The following is a 20,963-nucleotide window of genomic DNA, read 5'->3' as shown; positions in this document are numbered from 1 at the left end:
CTCTTTCAGCAGCACCCATTTTTCATGGTGTGCAAGAAAGGGCGAAAGTCATTGAATCAAGGAGTCTGGTCCATACGTTTATCCTCAATGCTCAGGGTAAGGTCTCCATCTCATTTACTGAACACTAGTAGAATCTTGTTTCAAACAGAATATTTTCCCTGCCTTGTAGAGGGATGCTTGTCACCATAGTGTCTGACTGCCTGATGTATGTTCACAATTTTACCCTTTCCATGTCCCAGCGAGCGCAGGATGTGGTATTAAGAGTATTTCATATATGAAGGACAAAGACATAGAAAAACGAAATGATTTATGTGGGTCCACGCAAGAAGCCTGCAACAAAGTTGGAAAAAATACCACCGTGGCTGTGCTTGCATTAGCAAGTACTAGCACATTGCAGATGAAGACCTGACATCCACACTAAATTTGGTTTGGAGACTTTACTTCAGATTGGGTCCTACTCCCATCCAGGGAAATGAACTCCTGTTGGCAGCTGGGATGCATCAGGAGTGCACCTGGAGCGCATCAGGAGTGCACCTGGAGCACATCTTGTAGTCTGATTTAACCACCAAAGAGACCAGCTTGGTAACTCTGAGACCACTCATGGTATGTGCCTACAGGTGGTGATCAGGAGACTTGATTCTAGCACACAGTCCTGACCAGAGCTAAGTGCTGCTGCAGGAACACCTTCTGTGTCCTTCCATGCTCAATTCCTCTACAGTATTTAAGGTGAATCCCAGGAGGCACTTCCTACAGCATCTCCGACATCATGTGCAAAAGCAGGCAATTACTTGCAGGTTATTGATACTATCCTTGGCTCACTTTTCTCATTTAAAACCTTCCTCTCAGCAAGCTCACTGCCTCACATGGCTTCAGCTCTCTGCTTTGCATCAATGACTTACAAATCTACCTGTTCTCTCCTGACCTCCCTGCCTCCGTCAAGTCCAGCAGCTTGTCATATTTCTCTCTGAAATTTCCCTCTGAATGTCTTGCCCTCCATTTAAATTTCACGTGGCAAAAACATCATAGCTCAGTGGGCTGCTTGAAGTCATTACAGCAGGAGCCCAGGCAGCCATTTAACATACTAAAATTTTACATATGTCTCAGGTTAGTGGTAGAAAGAAAAATGTTTTAGCTAATTGAGCTAATTTTTAATAGATATTTTATTTCAGTATTGTATTAAATAAGTGTATGTCTGTAACTGTACTTCAAGTGTTTTATAAATGATAGGACAAAATTTATCTGATACAGTGTTTAGTTTGGCTTTTGAAATAAATTTCTTGGGTGTTGCAGAAGGCAATCATCCATTCTCATACTTGTGGATCTCTCAGTCATGTTGACATTGTTGGCCACAAGCTACATTTGCTTGTCTCAGGGAGGCTGTGAGCCCCAGGGCAATGAGCTTAAATGGTGTGAGATCTGCTTCAAGGCGCAGTTGCAACAGACACTGATAGAAAACAGCTCTGCTGTCAGGAGATCTCTCACTCATACCATCCTACACAGATTCCCCTTTCTCAACGGTGTTATCCGATATATGAATCAGTGGGATTTAAGGTTCTCTGGATCTGGGATGGCTAAGTCCTCCTCCCTGCAATGCTGACCAAGGTTGTGTTGACATAAAAAGGCTACTCATACCTTTTCACCAGGGAGCAGGGCCATTAAATGACTCAAACGGAGTTAGGTATCTTGTTGCTGTCAATGGTAAGAAGTATGTCCAGGTCAATGAGAGCTGTTCTCTGACTCATGATGAGTGCCAAATGGAGATTAGGAAGAAGGAAGGGACACAGACTTCTGGAATGAAAGATTACAGGCAATCTCCTCCCATTTCTGGGTAAAATGTCCCCAAACCCTCACACCATGGCCAATTAAAACTGAAGCTGAGGTTTCTCTTCACCTCATGAGGCAGCACAGGGTGCTGCTCTCCAGCAGTCCCTGGGACACTTGCCTTGCACAACCATCCTAGGCAATGCACGTCTCTGGGTACTTAGAATCATAGAATCACAGAATGTCCTGAATTGGAAGGGACTCACAAGGATCACTGAGTCCACCTCCTGTCCCTGCTTGGCAGTCCCACAGCTTATTGTCCTTTACCTCAGCAAGGGAGTGTCTGCTGCGATTAGTAAGGAGAAATCTCTGGTTCTGCAGAAGTCCTCCCTGATTGATTTCCGGATCACAAAAGACAACCAGCTGCCAAGCCTCAGGAACACTCCGAGTAAGCATTCACAGAAGCAGACACCACACGTTTGACAGATGTTAGTCACATTGCTTAATGCTCCACTGGATGCTACAGATGTGAGCATGGTATAAAAACCTACAGAGGAAAGAATGCGATAGAAAAAACCCACCAAATGACAGTTTTCCTAAAGGGATTGTTTCCACACTTCCTTCTCTAGATTCTTGATGCAGGTTCTGTTGTATAATTAATAGCATATCACCTTTATTCCCATACCAGTCTTATGCCTTACGGGCTGTCATCTAAAAACACAAGCGTAGATTTTGTACTGTGCCAGATTTCAGCTAGCAAAAGGTTATGGGAGAATATTATAACAGGGTCGGTTATACAATTTTAATTTCAGATTTTTAACCTATATATATTAACATATAGGCATAGATTAAGTCAACCTATCGTCCTCTCTAAGCTTTGCCTGCTAGAGACTCACAAAGTGCTTTCCTGAAGCTATAGGTGGGAAGGTGGAGGACAGCAGGAACAGCATGGATCTGCTTTCGTTAGCAGTGTTACATGGCAAGAAGGCTCGAAATGGATCTTTACTGGTATTTATATTACTAAAGTTATGAGAAATAACATCTTTCCTGAAAGCAGCTCTTTTCTTTCTCTGGTGTTACTTGCCCTGCGTCTCCTGCATCCTTTTCCTTAGGAGCTCAGAACAAGGGCTGTAATGATGTAGCCCAAGATGTCTGGAAGAAAGGACGGCTGATCTTGCATCCTCAGAAGATTAACAGATTTGGGAACATAAGTTCTGTTGTACAAGTATTCCTTGGGGCTGAACATATCCCTACATTTTTTGCCTCTTACCATCCTTACAAGACACTGTGAAATCTCACTGTTAAATATTTTGTTCTGTTATCTGGGTTACATAAGGCTCTGGAATAAAATCTCGAACCATTTAGCTTGCTGGTGTGTACAGAGCAGCAAGCAGATACAAATTCAAAAGGAAAAGGAGAAAAAAATGCCCTCAAGAAATGTATGAATGAGCTTGAAAAGGGCAAATAAAACAGCAGAGACATTTATATTGGTCTCTCCTACTGCTGTGAACAAAACAATTATGAGATAAGAGAGGCAAGAATGAGAAGAAACTCTTACATTTTTCACATAGGAAGTCCAAAGGATCCAATAGCCTGTTTATGAAGAGCAATAAAGAAGATACATGAAGTTGGTAAAGATGTTTCTGCAAATATATTGGCCTGTTTGGTAAGGCCAGGAATTTGGTTTTTTGGGGGGCTTTTTTTTTGTTTTGGTAGTGTTTTTGCTTTTCAGATAGAGCTATCAGGCAAGTTTTAAAGTTTCTTGGTTTTGTTTTTTTTTTTTTCTTTTTCAATTAAGCAATAACTGACAAGGATGGTTGGTTGTAACTAGCAGACAGGGCTAATGCTTTTATTTAAGATTCGGAAATGGTGTGAAAAACAGGCAGATTGGAATCTGAATTTAATGAAGCTTGAATAAGCAAATATAACATTGGCCAGCTTTTAAACAACGTTAAAAGCAACTATTCATTGTTCCTAATTTGAAGCTTTAAAAACCAAAATGCATTTGCCTGATACAATGATGCTGAAAATGGTGGCTGATCTTCAGAAGGGAGATTTATCTTTTTTCATGTTTTTTTTTTCTTTCTCCTCTGAAATGTTTGTTCTTTTGAACGGCACAGGGAAGCCCAGCTTCCTACCAGTATAAGTGATGACGATCACAACATTATGGCACTTAAGAAGCAATATATTTAATGTATGTGTATTTTTTCCTGAATTTTCCCTCTCTTGTCTGAAGAAAACAGAACATCGTGTTCCAATACAGAAACGTGAATTTGTTACCAGCCTACTAGTGACTGTAATATCCTGTGGAAGAAAATCCAGGCTTAGGAACAATTGTAACGTCTCCGCAACTCTTCCACTGCCCCCCCCACCAAAGAACCTTTTCTTAGCAAAATCTAGCAGTCTGAGTGATGTGTGTGCTGCAATAACTTTTGCTAGTACTGTATTCCCTATCATAATTAGACATCAAAAAATGTTTAGACCAGAAATCTCTCCAAGTCAAGAAATCAAAAATTTAGTAATTCCATAATCTTTTAAAATTATTATTGGTGTAATAACCCCCTCCGGGGATTAACTGCAGTAGCAAAGCCTGTGATTAATGTTGCTCAGCCCTTATCATTGTTGAATTCTGTTGTCAGTGGTTTATAACTTTGCCAGACTGTAATAATTTGGATTAAAACTTTCCCAAAGCATGAAAAGTGTCCGTGTTTAGCTGAATATTTTAGGAAGCTTTCAAGAAAAATGAATCAGCACTTCTTGAAACTGGGTCAGGGAAAATATGTTTTTCTGCCAATATTAAAACAAAAATCTCACAGTTGTTTTGTTAAAAAGTTTTTGCCTGTTCTGTTTTAACTGTTATTTCAGGCAAGGACTTGAAATTCGGCAGGTAGATTGTCTGTGTGTCAGGGAAGTGCTGTCCTTGCACGCAGCTACCTCCATCTGGCCAAACTGTTAGTCTCTGAGGCATCTTTATATGCATTTTTGTCACTGGAGTGTTATTCTATGTCCTAAGGGTTTCAAATCCAGTGAGCAGCCTGAGAAGATGAGGCAAGCTGGGGATGGCTGCAGTGAGAATGGCTGGGATGTGAAGCCCTGCAGGAGGAGGAAAATGGATGTGGCAGGAGTGATCGGGATCAGGAGATCTGAGTTGGGTCTGTGGTTTGGAGGTGGAGGAGCAAAGTGGAAAAATTCTGTTAAAGAACTGGGGGGAAAGTTTGTGGGCGATACCTGGAATCAGCAGTAGGGGAGCACTGGGGCTGGTATTTGTACAAGGACAAAGTGTAGCTGCACCTGTATTAGTAACACAGCGTCAAGGCACATGTCCCAGAGCTGGAGAACTATAGTTTATTTTGTTATATTTGCATATGTATTTGTTGTTACAGTTTTGACCTGTGTAAGTCATCATATGCCCAGATGATTACAGGTTAGGGGTGGACCTGCTGGAAAGCAGCATTGCTGGGAGGGACCTAGGAGTTCTGGTTAACAACAGGTTGACCGTGAGTCTGACATGTGCCCTTGTGGCCAAGAAGACCAGTTGCACCTGGGGTGCATTAGGAAAAGTGTGACCAGCAGCTCAAGGGAGGTTGTTCCTTCCCGTCTACTCTGCCCTGGTGAGGCCGCATCTGGACTTCTGTGTCCAGTTCTGGGCTCCCCAGTTTAAGAAGGACAAGGAATTACTGGAGGGAGTCCAGTGGTGGGCTATGAAGATGATGAGGGCTCTGGAGCATCTTATGAGAAGAAACTGAGAGAGCTGGGTCTGTTCAGCCTGGAGAAGAGAAGCTGAGAGGGGATCTCAATGTTTAGAAACATCTCAAGGGTGGGTGTCAAGAGGATGGACCAGACTCCTTTCAGTGGTGCCCAATGACAGGATGAGGGGCAACAGGCACAGACTGAAGCGCAGGAGGTTCCATCTGAATGTGAGGAGAAACTTCTTTGAGGGTGACAGAGCCCTGGACCAGGCTGCCCAGAGAGGCTGTGGAGTCTCCTTCTCTGGAGACATTCAAACCCACCTGGACACATTCCTATGTGATCTGTTCTGGTGAACCTGCTTTAGCAGGTGGGCTGGACTGGATGATCTCCAGAAGTCTCTTCCAAGCCTGACTGTTCTGTTATTCTGTGATGGTGTGATGATGCTCAGGCATGGTCCTAAGCATTAGCTTGTGTAAGGGACTATTTGCAAAAAGCAGTTAAGGTGCAGACTCCCTGTTTTAGAGTGGTGGGGAAGGCTAGCTGTTTTGAAAGTAACCATTTCATTCCATCTGGCTTTAGTTGTGAATCACATTAGAAAAAATATCCATTTATTCCCCCCATCCACACAGAGGATGAGAAACAATGACTACTGTCAGCTCTTCCCTTACCTCTACTGCAAAGATCTATGGAGCAGATCTAGAAATTCTGTCAGGCTGCGAGGCAGGGCAGGAGGAAATGTGATGCTGTGTTATTTTATAGTTCTGTTATAGACTGAAGGTCATAAAATCTTCGGGAGTTGCACATAAAAAAAAAAAAATCACAGCAAAATAATATTTGGCTGCACAAGGGAGGTGATGTGGCATGAGTCAATGGAAGAGACTGTGCCATGCCAGACTGTCTGGTGTGGCTGTGACTCTGTTCTCTCTGCTGTTAAATCAGAGCTGCCCTCGGCCAGCAGAGTTAGGCCAACACTCGTGTTTTTGCAAGCTGCAGATCTCAGGAAACATCCTATTGGGGAATGCTGTCCAATGGCTCTTCACTCTGAGAGCAGACCTGGGCCCAGACAGCCCTCCAGGCTGCTCTTTTTGTTGGGATTGCTGGCGTGGGCTCACGACCTCCTGGCAGGGCTTAGTTCAGGCTCAGAGTGAATGGACTACAAAATGTACGGCCAATAAATAAGAGAGTGGGTTGGTACTTGGGTATTAACTGGCTTGTCATCTTCTGCAAAGCCGTTCCTCAGGGTTGACATGGATCTGCAATTGATCATGTACATATATATAAATAACATGGTTGGGAAGTGACCCAAAGAGTTGCTACCTCAGAAATGCCGACTCTGAGGAGACATGTTATATTTAAAATTCTCTGGATGTTCATCTAGTTCAAGGAGAACTAGCTTTGAGTAACACAGAGGTGGTGGCCCAGGATAGATGAAGTGGTGTGAGTCGATACTTTGTAAACGTTTTTAACTCTAAGGTGTTTGCACATAGAACCTTGTGAAGCCAGAGATAGACTTTAAGGACAAGTTAGTTGTTTTTTTTTTTCCATTACAGAAATCCCAGCAGATACTCCAGTCAAGCTGTAGGCTAATCTGTTCCATGTATGCCCAAAGACAGAACCTTTTCCACCTTGCTCTTTACGTCTATTTCACAGATGGTTTATGAAAAAAAATGTGGTGGTCCCCAAGAACAGTGTACAATCAAATGAAAGCTGACACAGGACATGAAACAAGGAGGCAGGAGCAGAGTCTTGACCTTGTTGCTTACAGTGATGGGTGAAACTGAAAGGGTTTGGAAAACAGGTCTATGCTCCAAGAGGAAAGACCTTATCATTCCTACTCCTCCCTTGGGTGTTCGTGAGCAAGCTAACGTTGTTGTGGGTATGGCAAAAATATATACAAAGCAAAGAAAATACTTTTATTTCCTATGATGATTATATAGGTCTTCTTATTTCCACCAAAGTGGAAGAATATTAGCATAGATACAGCACAGTTTGATAACACCTGTGCTAGAAGTGCCATTATTGCCTTGGGCTGATTATAACTATCGATGGAGTTTACCTCTCGTCTCACAAAACAGAGACAACAATGTCATTCCCATCTGTTGTTTTATCTATCTGAATTTTTAATTACGAATGACTAACTCAAATATTGGCTGCTTCATGTGCATGTGCATGCACATGCATGTGTGAACACATCTGACCATCTTTTGCATCAAATAAAAAATCAGAATGCTGCTGTATTATTTATGGTTAAAGTACAGTAGCAATATTTTTAAAAGTGTAGTTGTGCATAGAAAGGACTACAGTGCCAAAAGTGACAGCAGAAGAATTAATGCTTTCTCCAGGCCTTTTTTCTCTTAGAAATGATTGACAAAGTAATTTTCTTCTTGTACTTTAATAAAAGTGTATACATTATACACACCAATAAATCCTCACCGGGCCAATTACACATCATATGACTTATCTTGTCACAGCACCTAATATCCAAACAATAAATTAAAAGGTATGCTTTATATGCAGATTTGCATATGAGGATGTTTTCCTGTCCCCAGACTCCATTGTCTTATGAACACTACAACATACAAGAAAAAGAAACAAGCTGGCTAGGATTTGTGACTAATAAATCCTGCCCGGTGGAACAAACTACATCTGTATGACTTACAAGAGTGTGCTGTATAAGTAACATTTGTTTTACATATTGGAATTATATTGGGAGATGAAATACTGAACAAATATTGAAGCGCTTCCTTTCACACAAGATACTCTGCACACGTGCAAGGACATATTAGCTATATATATGCAACACAATATATTTGATTCCTATTCATACTACTTTGCAATGTAAAGGAACCTTTCTACAAATGAGAATCTCATTTGTTTTTCATTTCCAAGAGAGGAATATAACCGGAAGTGTAATTCCAAAATTTGCTTGCATCCTGGTGCTACCTGCTGGGCTTTCAAAAACCTTTGGTTGGATATGAATGCATGGTTTCTAAGAATGTTTCTGGTCTAAATGCACAGGTATGGATGTGGATTTTTCTCAATGAGGGCTATCATCCTGATTTGTCCTAAACAAAACTGTTTAATAGTACGGAATCAAAAAGGAAGTAATTAATCTTTATTTTCACTGCCCTAAAGCACATTCATTCATGGCATCTAGTGCAACATATATACTGTTCCTCCAATTTTCTGGTGTGGAGTGATGCATGCGTTGTGAAGAGGAACTTCACTGGAGGAGCAACCTCCCTGTGGACATGCGGAGGTGATGGATTTGGTCATGGTTCTGCACCTCCAGCAGGCTTGGGCAGTGCAAGTGCCTGAAGGGAAACAAACTGTTCAGAATAATGGAGATGAGATGACTGTGCTAGAGGGAAATGGAGAAAAACTGGTGGCCTCCGAAACACAGTCCATTTCTTCTTCCCCTCCTGGGCACCGAATCACCCTGCTGTCCCTCCTCTGAGCTCCTGGCAAGGCCACAGTTTGGCCCTTTGTGAGCCTATGAATAGAATTACCCACTTTGTTACACTCTTGTTGGTCAGAATAGCTTGCCTGAAAATCAATACATTGTTGACCAGTTTTTTAGCATTTGCGTGATATCATTGTGAAAGTGTGTGTACATTTGGTATTGCAGAGTATCTAGACCTTGCTGAGGGAACTGAAATTTTATAGTACCTAAAAACCCACCTAGCATGCCCCTCTCCATAAACATCAACAATCATCCTAGAAGACAGACCACAACAGATTAGTCTTCATATTCATGCCCCTTTAATTGATACAGTCTGCCAGTTCAGACTCAATATGTGTTTAGATTGTCATGCCTTTCAATTGTTTTAGACTGGTGGGATAAGTTCTTCTGGGTCTAAATATTTTATTTAAACTACTGCTTTCATGGAAACAACATTAGACCCTAAACGTTTCAGTGCAGAAGGACCTAGAAGTAATTAGTTAAAACTAATTGTTCTAGCCCGGGCCCTTAGTTGCCCAACATTTAGTCATTTCATCAAACCTACAACAAATGCAGGCTGAGCCCGCATGATGCATATGAGACCTCACTTTTCATGAAGCATGGATCAGCATTGCTTGAGCTCCCTTTTCACAGAACCAGCAAAGGGAACTGTGTCCAACCAATATACCTGCTGCACAGGGTAGTGCAAGGGAATTTGTGAAATAAGAATTTGTGAAATAAGAAAATAAACTTATGAGAAAATTTTGCTTTATGTGCCATTGAAGAGAAGAAGAAATGTAACAGAAAAATGTTAACAAAACCCAGTCTTTTTGCAAGCCTTTTAAAAGGCAGTGGTGTTTCTACCTAACTTTAGACACCAACGTGTGGAGCTTAAGTTAGGAGATGGATATCATAAACCTTTTTTGCTGGTCAGTAGGGAGTTAGAAACTCCATCAAAGGATGGATCCACACAACAGCCATTGGAGATGCTCTTCAAAAGAGCTAGTCTTTTTCCAGCATCAATAGTGAGAGGCAAGGATGAGCAGCCTTCTAGCTGGGGCACCTCCAGCAAAGTTTCTGACTTCATACCAGGTGATTATCAGCAAAGACTTCAAGTGTTTAAGGCCAAACTTAGAGAAGAGTTACCAACCTATGTTTGTAATGATCGTCACTGGACCACCGAACATTAACCCCTGTCAGATCATGCAGACACTAATTTATGACATTCCAACGTCTAACTGAGGGCAGTGAACAGAGTTACCTGTGTTGTGAACTCCACAGTGTGTCACTTATTGCACCATTGACTTCAACAAGCAGTCAGCACTTCGCAGGTTGTTACACGGCGGTGAAATCTCATTCCTCTGTACTTGGCAAGGATAAAGTATCTTTGTTTATCGTGGGACCATTGTAGAATTTATGATGTCTTTTAGTCTTCATTTTCTTGCTTTTAAGGTTAGATATTTTTAGCCAGGCTTCCTAAGGAAACAAGGCTTACGCCATCGTGCTGTGTGTCAGCTGCCTCCTCATAACTTCTGAACCTGGGGGGCAATTTCGGCTCTATTTGACAAAGGAGTAAAGGTTTCGAAGATATTACATTCCCTCAAGTTTTTGGAAAAGCAATGACTTGGTAGATGAGAGAATATATCTTTGCTCCAGCTGAAGTCATGTCAAGGACACTTCAACCTTTATTTGTTCTGTTTGGCAGTGGCCACCTGGCCAGTCCCCATGCGGTGGTCGGTCAGCACTAAGTAGCACTGAGCTGACCACAGCCCAAGTCGTCTGTCACCCACCCAATGGACAAGTAAAGTGGACAAAGAGCATCTGGAGATGGCTTTGGGAAATTGAGAAGGATTTTATGCCGGAAGGAATGGTGGGGAGTTGTAGCAGTGGTAGTGGTACATTTCAGAAGACGGGGGGAACCGCAAATATGCTGATGGGAGGGATTTTAGAAATGAGGCACAATGAAATTCTTCATTCACCCAACAACTTCCCCTCATCTTTCTTTGTTTTGCTTTGTGTATTGAACTGACAATATTATAAATATCCTGATGGCTTAAAAATGGGGGTAGGAAGGACAACCATAACCACTGAAATAGAACAAGATACAAAGACACCCCTTGGTTTGTGAAAAAAAAAAAAAGGAAAAGAACGTCTTTAAGAGTGCATTGCAAATGAATTCATGCAATGATTCAATGATCTACTGGCCTATCATATTTTCTTTACCCATAAATAGAATTAATTAACAAGTGGTCTATATGGAAAATATTTCTTATTAAGTTTTGCTTATTCTTTAGCCTCCAGTAATGATCTTTAATAAGTTTTCTAACAATGACATGTTAGGATCAGAAGAAGAGCAGCACAGAACCTGTTAAATTATTACTCTGCTCCAGTATCCGGTCTCCAAAATCATCTTAATGAGATACATCTAGGGAGGGTGCAACTAATCTCCTAATGAGTAACTGCAACAACCAGACCTCTGAGAAGATTTCTTCTTAACCCCAAGCGGTCAGAGATACGCTTGTGCCCTGCAGCAAGAGGGCTTCTGTCCATAATGAATCTATATTTCAGTCATTTAGCTATGGACAGTCTTATTAATAATATAAATGCAATAATTCAATGATGGGGGTTAAAAAAAAAGAAAAGGAGAAGAAAGTGTAGGAAAGAAACTGTTACAGCTCAGTGAGCACAAGGATGGAAAAAATTGAGTTTGCAGATGTGACAAAAACACCAGAGTTTAATAAAATTGCTTTTATTAGCTTAATTTGCCACATATAGCACAAATATTTAACTTGAATGAGGCATGAATTAGTAAAAAAATATGCGCTGTACCATTTAAAGTGCTATACTTGAATAAAATAATGTATATCTTTTCATATGCAGTCCTTGAAGTCACACTACATACATCTTTAATTTCTTCAATTAAGAAAAAAAGGAACAAATGGAGTTAGATTTTAATTATTCATAGTTCATTTGAGAAAAATCTTTGTAAATGAGAGGAAGGAGAGTTTTACTATCTATCACAATGAGAAAAAGAATAGATAGAAAATTCACTCTATGAAAAGTTTGACAGTACGTAAGCTTCTACCTTCACCAGGTACTGCAGCCTCACGTGTAAAGAAAGAAGCAGTATAGGAAGAGCTATTTAGGATGCCGTGTCATGGAAATTCTCCCCGAAATACTGAACTGCTGCCTGGCAGGTAACCACAGTGCACATTGGATGGAGTGCTACTGAGGGATGTATATACAGGCACGTCCTTGAGGCATATTTAGATGGGAATATAAGGAATTGCCATTTTGGATCAGACTTACGGTCCATTCAGGCCACCTTTGTCTTCGACAGGGGCCAAAGCCAGCTGAGCCAGCAAACATGCGGGAACGTTGTAGGATATGTGCCCAAGGAAGATCATAATCACCAGAGTTTGACTTACGCCTTGGAATATTTATCCCTTCCAGCATACTTTTTTACGTTGTTGCTAAAAGGAGGGATATTTTTGTTGTCAATAAAAGTAAGTTCCTCTTTGGGCTTTACTAGACTATTGATCTCAAGACTGCTTTGCTGCAGTGAGTTCCTTAGTCTTATCATGCATTGGATGAAAAATGATTGCTTTCTATCAGCTTTGAATTGATTATCTTTCATTTTCATTGAATGTCTCCTTGGCAAAGAATGGAGCCAACAATCTGCCTTTTTGAGCAATTCATTATTTTATATGCTTTTATGTAGGCTTTCTAGGTCTACTCATTTGCAAAGTCAACAATCTCAGTCTTTTCATTCTGATTTTACGTAAGTGACCTCCATGCTCTTAATGATTTGCAATCTGCCTCTGAACATGTAATTTTTAATAACTTTTTTTTTTGAGACGACAGGGACTGATTTGGATACAATATTATAATGGCACATCATTATTTTATACACTGGCATTATGATTTTTCTTGTTACTGAATTGCATTTGCTTGTTTAATTGCAATTGCAGTCTTTGTTACATGGTCAGAATTGTAACCAATCTCTTTCCTAACATCGTTTAGAACAGTTATGTGTTGTATGTGTAACTCAATGTCTTTCAGTTTGATGCATATTGGTTTCCATTTTTCAGGGGTGAACTTTGTTTGCTATTGTGTTCATTAAGCTGAGATCCCTATAAGTTAAGTTTCTTTGAGAATGTCTGAAATGGTTCCTGGTCCTCAGTTGTGTAAATAATATATTGTCATCTGCAAATTGAGATGCTTCACTCTTCATCTTCCTGTTGCAGGTGTTAATAGGTATGTTAAATAATGCCAGTGACAACGTAAAATCTCAAGGCATCTGCTGTTAAATTTTTAACTTGGCCATTAATTCTTACTTTGTTTTCTGTCTCTTAGCCATTTCTTAATTCATGTTGATACTTTGCCTCTGTATGACTTTCTAAGTTCAGTAGTATCATGTTGTTAGCAACCCTGTCAAAAAACTTTGTGTAATTAAAGGTACCTTTTCTTCTTTACCTGCTAATTTATTGACACATTTGAAGAATATTAACAGAATAGTGAGGCATAGTTTCTCTCTGCAGGATTTGTGCTAGTTAGATATTGTCTAATGATGATTTATCATATAGCATGTTGTTCTATAAGTAATGATTATTTAAAAAACACTATAAAGACAGAACACATTCTAGTGTATAAGTCCAGCCTTTTCTGAAGTGTAGGGGCAGTGTCTGCAATCCCACAAAACTGTAATAGAGAGATTGTATATTTTGCTGTTAGCTCAGCTACTTTATTCTTAAAATCTGTGGAAGTCTTGAACTATAACCTCATTTGTCCAGAAATTCAGTCAGTACAATGAGAGAATCAGTACGAAAAGGAGTTTACAACATTGGTTTCCAAAAATCAAAATGCACCTACAATAAAGCTGAGGCCTTGAGTGGAGCTCAAGATAATAAAATCTATTCCTGATGATGTGATCATTCCTCTAATATGTCCTGTGCATCAGCCACATTAAAAAAGAGTGACTGTAACATCTCCTGTGGGGGTGCCTGGGAGTGCAAAATGCACAAGTCCGCTTAGCATCCAGCACCAAGATGATCAGAGGGCTGCAACACCTCTGCTATGAGTACAGCCTGAGAAGTGAAGGCTCCAGGGAGACCTTATTGAGGCCTGTCGGTGCTTAGAAGGAGCCTATAAAAAAGATAGGGACAGACTTTTTAGAAGGGCCTGTTACGACAGGACAAGGGATGATGGTTTTAAATTAAAGCAGGGGAGATTCAGGCCAGACATGAGGAAGAATTTTTTTTACACTGAGGGTGGTGAGGTTGCCCAGAGAGGTGGTGGATGCCCCATCCCTGGAGACATCCCAGGTCGGGCTGGACGGGGCTCTGAGCAACCTGATCTGGGTGAAGATGTCCCTGCTCATGGCAGGGGTTGGATTGGATGAGCTTTGAAGCTCCCTTCCAGCCCAAACTATTCTACATTTCTATGATTCTATGACCTTGAGCTGAGAGCACAAACATCACTGCCCTGCAGGCCGCCCGGTTTGCCCATGAACCCCTGTGGGGAATTTGGAAAGCTGGTGGTAACAGCAGAGCGCTTACCTGTTTCCTTGGAGAATATTTTCTCCTCACCTTCCCTGAACCAGGGCAACTGAGGTTAGTGAAGTTGCATCTGGACGTCTCCATCTGAGATGCGATGGAGCATCCCACTGGCTAGTTTTTGTCAGAAATGCTCTGATCTCTTTGTCTCAGATTTCTTAATCTGTTTGGCCTTGTACTTTGCTCTTTGTCCTGGAGAGGTCAAAGAGCTAAATTTGTACTTGCTGTGAATGGTAGTTTTGAGGAATGTTTTACGATGACCTATGGGACTCAGATATTTGGTCTAATAAAGAAAAAATATTGAATTACTTTTTGATCTTCCTTTACATATTTTAATTAATGTATATGGTGCCTAGAGCAAAGGAGGCCAGGCCCTTCCAATTAAATTGAAATTAATAGTAATTAAAAAAATACAGAAGAAGACAGGAAATAAATCAGAAGCATACGGATCGAAACATATCGCATTCTTCTTGACTTTCTCTTACCATATGTAGAAGTGTTAAGTCCGTACCCAAGTTAAAATATATTCTGAAACTCTGTGTATTTTCTACAAATGCAAAACTGCAGAACACTCCAAATCTGTGGTGGTCCCATGGCCACATGAAACCAGGTAATCATGACTTTCCCCAGTTGAGCTAGCTACTTGAAGGAAGGTACGGCTGTGTTTTAAATTTACCACATCGTGTTTATTTTCTTCGGGTTTTGTTTTGTTTCCCTGATGACATTTTTTGGACACAAATTACGCTGTTTTCAATCCAAAGGCCACCCTCATGTGTCTGATAAGAGCCTCTCTGACATAAGTGCATCATCTTGTATGAATAAGAGTATCTATTAGAAACACTTATTTGTCATATTGGATCCTAAATGCTATTGAAGCAACAGTTGTTCCCATTTTGAAGAGAGGAGACTTGAAGTAGCGGGAAGAAAGACTATATAAATAGAGAAAACCTTCTGTGTGAAGTTTGTGTGCCAGGGAATTATTGCTCCTTTTTAAACAGACCTTGTCTTGCACAGACGTGCAAACACACAAATGATCACTCTTGGTGTCATAGGCTACCAACAACGGGATGCTGAAAAAGACACTTAACAAAAATAAGTAGCATCACAAAAAAGCAACATAAGGTTTTCAGAACAACATGTTGTGAAAACTGTTTTGCAATAACATAAATTGTGAGTCTTCGTGTCCCAAAGTGAAAGGAAATGTTTGTTTTAAAATAAGTGTGATAGAAGTTTTGAATATCGTAAGTAAAATTGGTGGTGATAGGAATTACAAACCAGTAACTTTTATTTTAAGTGTGTTCATCTCCCATTACTTGAAATGATCACATAAATCTGTTTTTAGGAATATAGATGTAGCTTGTTTTTCAGATTTGCTGGAAATACCATACAGTGAAGTGTGTGTGTGTTCCCAAAAAAAGGTACAACAGATGTGTGTCCTGGAAGACCATATTCTTTGCTGAGGAACATAAATATCAAATTACTACCTCTCAAAGCAATGTTCCTCTAGATTATTACACTGAGCCCCGCATGTATCGGGGCCTGAGAGGATGAAGTTGGGGAATGCCTGGAGCAGAGGCAGATGGAATAAGAGCTGTTCTCCATACTCTAAGGGATATTGCAGATATTGGTATTAGATTTATGTAACTCCATCACAGACTGACAAAATAGATAATAACAAAATTTTGATCTCTTTTATATGTTGTCTATGTGCACACCTCTGAATTTCTCCTACTGCCTTACTTTATGTCCTCTTTCTTCACAGTTTTCTTAAACTCCTTTCATGCTGGCTTAGTGATAGAAACATGAGGTTTTCTGTCTCCATAGCTCTTGTCATTTAAAACATCTTTCCTATATTTCTTTGTCTTCTTGTTGCTTCATCTAATTGGAAAAACATGTATTTTGTCCAGGCTCAGAAAAGCCTATTGTTCAGCCACCCAGGACAACTTAACAACAAGCCTGGACAAATGTAATTTAATTACTTCTTCCTGACTGGCTAAGGTGCTGACCCGCATTTAAAGATCTTGGATGTTCTCCAACCTCATGCTGAAAAGAAAACTAGCTTCCACCTCAGTTTCTTTTAAGTGCTGCCTAACAGCAGGAAAAGAAAGGATGGCTTTGTTCAACCAACCATTTTCTCAGCTTCTACCTCTGTCTTGTTCGCCAAGTGCATCTGCTTAGCAAAATAATGACAGTCCTGACATACGTTGCAGAAGAACCAGGAAAGCTACAATTCTTTGCCAGGAAGAAAATTTACAAATATTTTCTTTGGGAAAATCACTTGAAAAGAACATACCTAGCTTTTAATCTTTAATTCTCTTTCAAAATGCAGATTATTTTTGCAGCTTAATTTAACTCCAAAGTAGGTTTTAAAACATCAGTTCCTTCTGACCCTCTCCACCAGTAGTGACTGTTCAGGGACCTTGCCTAGAGTTTCAACACCTAGTGGGAAGAAACTAGTGACCGTATTTCCTTGTCCCTGTCAGATCCACTAAGGACCCAGAGGTGGTCCCCTTCCAATTCCTGGCCTCTCTACAACCAAGACAACAGTTACAGTGTGCTTATTCCTAAAATACGGACTCAGTTTGACGGGTAGTTGAGTAAAACCTGCTCTTGAAATGAGAAAACACTTAGTATGTGGCAACCACTTTATTTCCAGAAGCTGCAAGACAACTTGTCAGGTCAATTATCTTCAAGATGGGAAGAAGGTATTTTGAAAACAAAATTCTGATTTCCCTGATTCCCCCACACAGGAAGGAAATTATGTCTAAAAGAAAAAAATAGCTTAGAGGTTGCAAGGTCTTCCTTGGACTTTCTGGAGGAGAAATGGCATTCCCTGTCAGTAATATCCTCTGTAGCCTTGGTCAGCCCCTTGGGCTTTGTCAATCCCACAGCTCATGCAGACACGTGTATTAAAACTGGCACAATTTGTAGCTATCGTGAGTAAGCTATCATATATTACGATCAGATCTGGCTGTAATTTAAGAGCACAGATCTGTCAGCCTGGGTTCATGGGGACATTTAAAATCAACCGTACTGAAATCAGTGGCATTTAGACTTCCAAATGACTTAGTCTCACTGGCTAGCTCCAGGCAGTTGGAGAAATGTGCTCTGCAGTGCACTCTGTGATCCTGGTCCTCTACCACACCACATTTGGAATCTGCATAGGGTATGTCTGCCACAGCCCCTTCCTTTCTGGTGAGGCAGTCGGGGAAATTACAGGGCAGTGGCAATGGGATCATGTAGTCTGCTTCCCAGCCTGCCCTGCTCCCCCAGTTCAGATACAGGTCTCACTGGTTGCTGAAAACGGGGATGCTAACGCTGCCTTCTCAGTCTTACAGCTGTATGGGGAGGAAAAAAATCCATTAAAGTTTGTGATATGCTGATATACTATGGTTCTGGGAACCACAGAAGTACCTAAGATAGACAGCTAATTGTTACAGTTTTGGCAGTACATCCCATGATGAGGCACACTGCAAGCTCTGTGAAAACTCTTTTTTTAAATAGATGGTTTACTAAAGCTATTCAAAATATACTACTTTATTATTTGGTATATTCCATAAGCCTGGAGGCCCAAATTGAGAGTGAGATCCCGTTGAGCTTCATGTTGTCCAAAATGATATTAAGAGATGTGCACACACTGCCCTGATGAGCTGAGTATATTAGACGAGAACTGAGAATGTTTTGTCATTGCAGTTTTATTGATGAGCTGAGAGTCAAGAATATGAAGTCTGACTCCCAAGGTCACACAGCAAGACCCAGCACAGCTAGTACCTGAATCCACTGCCATAACAGATCGTTGTTTAAGTACAAGACTATCCTCCCAGTACTCTTTAATTTTATTAACCATACAGATAAATAAGTACTGAATTGCAATTGCTCCCAGCTGTAGTCAAAAGTATGCATAACTGACCATTGTTTTTCACTGCATTTTACCTGTTCTTTTGTTTGGAGTATCTGTAGTGTGTGATGTGCCAAAAAAGCACTAGAGGAGCCTATAGTAATGCCCTGGAGGCTTGATACAGTGGCTACATTTATATGGCAAACTAAACAGTGCTGAGGCCTTTGGCTGTGGATATGGTAAGACAGTACCTTTTCACTAAAACAGGGTAGCTGCATCCGACGTGCCTCCTGGGAAAGGACCATAGCCCATGCTAACTCCTAAACTGTGTCTGCAAGGTTTTTTGAGGACAAAACTAGTTAGCTCTGGGGAAAAGTATGCCACACACTGTTCAAACCATTCACCAGGACAGACAATTGGGCTCCAGGGCCTGTGCCCCAGCACTGTTTAATTTGGAAGTGCAGATACAGCCCATAGAGTGGGTTTAGGCATCTTGAATGTAAAATCTTTTTGTCCTACACATACACCATCCTGAGGCAGCTCCTGTTGAGTGTCTGTTCTTTAGACGAAGATAATAGCTGAAGGAGTCAAGGCTGAGATTCATCCATACTATCCAAGTGGCTTTGAAAAGCCAACCCAATTCTCTGGACAGAAAAAAAAAACATTCTAAAGAGAAAGAATATGAGATAATTTTAGACCTTCAGCACTATGATTGCTTCAAGTGGTGCAAAGTTGTGATGAAAATTTATGTTCTCTTGTGCTCACACACAGGCATAGATACATGCAGGGAAAATATGTAACAGATATAACAAGAAGCCTAGTGCTAGTGGGTAAAAAAATGTCACATTTCACATAATAGCCATATTTTTTGAATCTGAAATACAACATCCAAATGTCAGCCTACACTGGGTATGTTCAAATCCCCTTCTGATTTTTTTACATGTTATTGTTCATGATATTGCATTTTTCATTTCCACTTGCTGTGATATCATGGCATTTGATTTTGTTCTGGCCAAGAGGCCAAGCAGCTTAATTCAGTGCTAGGTATCTCATTGGTCCATGGATTTGCCACCGAGGCACCGTGGATGATTGATGTAGCAAGTGTCCCACCTTGCAAGCAATAGGAGCCCATAACCCCCACCAGGAACTCATTCTCCACCTGATTTGGAGCCAGGAGTACAAATCTATTCTCATGCTGATGTGTTCTGGCTCTAGCTCTGTGACCCAAAGTCCTAGTAAATATTTCCCCCCCACCCCCCCCAAATTTTAATGTCAGGGGACCTTCTTCAATATATTTTGTCACAGATGAAAGAAATGAGCTCCTTATTTATTTTTATGAGAACGTATGTAGCTTTTTCATCTCCAGTTTTTCATCTGCGACTGGTTCCTTTATGTATAAAGCAGCATGGCACTCCCCTCCTTCTACCCATCTTAATGGAAAAGTAAATGCTTATTCTTTTTTCCTACCTGATGCATGCCTTCAAAATGCTATAAAGATATGAACCTGATGGAGTTTCTAAATTATAAAGCAGGAGTTCTTTTATATTACCATGAATAACAACTGGAAATCTAGTTCTTTGTAATAAGTTATTTATTCTCCATTTTGAGGTTTTATCCACACCCCAGGAGGTGGCCATGTATATTGCAACAGGTGCTGCACCAAGATTGCTATGATACTCTCAAACCATATTAGATTGTATCCAGTGGAAAGAAATGAATTTGAGAGCAAGACTTACAGGCTGATGAAAAACGAAAATCTTTTCTCTTGTTGAATGCAAAATTTTCTATTAGGTTCATAGCTGTTATCAGTATCAGCCTCATGTAAATACATATTTATGATCTAACACACAGCACTGACAGTATGTCTGGGAGAACAAGTATCTGTGTGGTGTAGCCTGGCCAGAAAATTTACAGAAGCTTTCCCAATCTTCTGAAAAACATAACAATAGAGTTCAAAAGGGGCTAAGGTCGTGGGCAGGAGAGGCCATTGTAGTAGGATCACCACGCGCCGTGGTTATTTGCTTGCTTTGAAGGAAAAGTAAGTACACTTTTTTTCTGATTCATGACAAGAAATCAGGAGGAACAGAAGAAAAAAGAAATAGTATATGATCTTATGGGGAAAGAAGGCATGTGATATTGGAGGAATTTTTTTTTCCTCAATTTCCAGTAAATGCAACCTGTCTAAACCATAACACTGTATTAAAAAAGAGGAAGTGTGTTATTTTGAAATAACCTCTAATGAGATGTGTGTTAAGGTGTCTGTGTATGGCTCATCTAAGCTGTCTTACCAAAGTACACCAACACTTCATAATCTTCAATGCTCTTTTCCTCTCAAATGTGGGAAAGGCTTTTGTCCTCATTGCTGCTGACGAAGCTCACGGACAGAAGGGGTTATTTCCACGGAGTGACTACAGGTGGGGTGTCTGGTGCCTCTTACTCTGTGTCCCTCATCATGCACCTCTTGAAGTCCTAGTTCTCTTTTTCTCATGAAGTTATACTTTTCTCATATAGCCATAACATAACCTGTAGAAGAGAAAAAATTCTTAGAAGACAAGTCTTTTATCAAATAAAGATTTGGCCCAGCAACTTTAAACTTCTACCCAGAAAGGACATAGAAAAGTCTGGTTCTGAGCCTGCTGGGATTGGGTATATGGGGAGAAAGGAATTTGTTGCAGCA

This window comes from Patagioenas fasciata, chromosome 3 (genome assembly GCF_037038585.1).
Source record: "Patagioenas fasciata isolate bPatFas1 chromosome 3, bPatFas1.hap1, whole genome shotgun sequence".
Taxonomy (NCBI): domain Eukaryota; kingdom Metazoa; phylum Chordata; class Aves; order Columbiformes; family Columbidae; genus Patagioenas; species Patagioenas fasciata.
Note: the sequence above shows the minus strand (reverse complement) of the source record.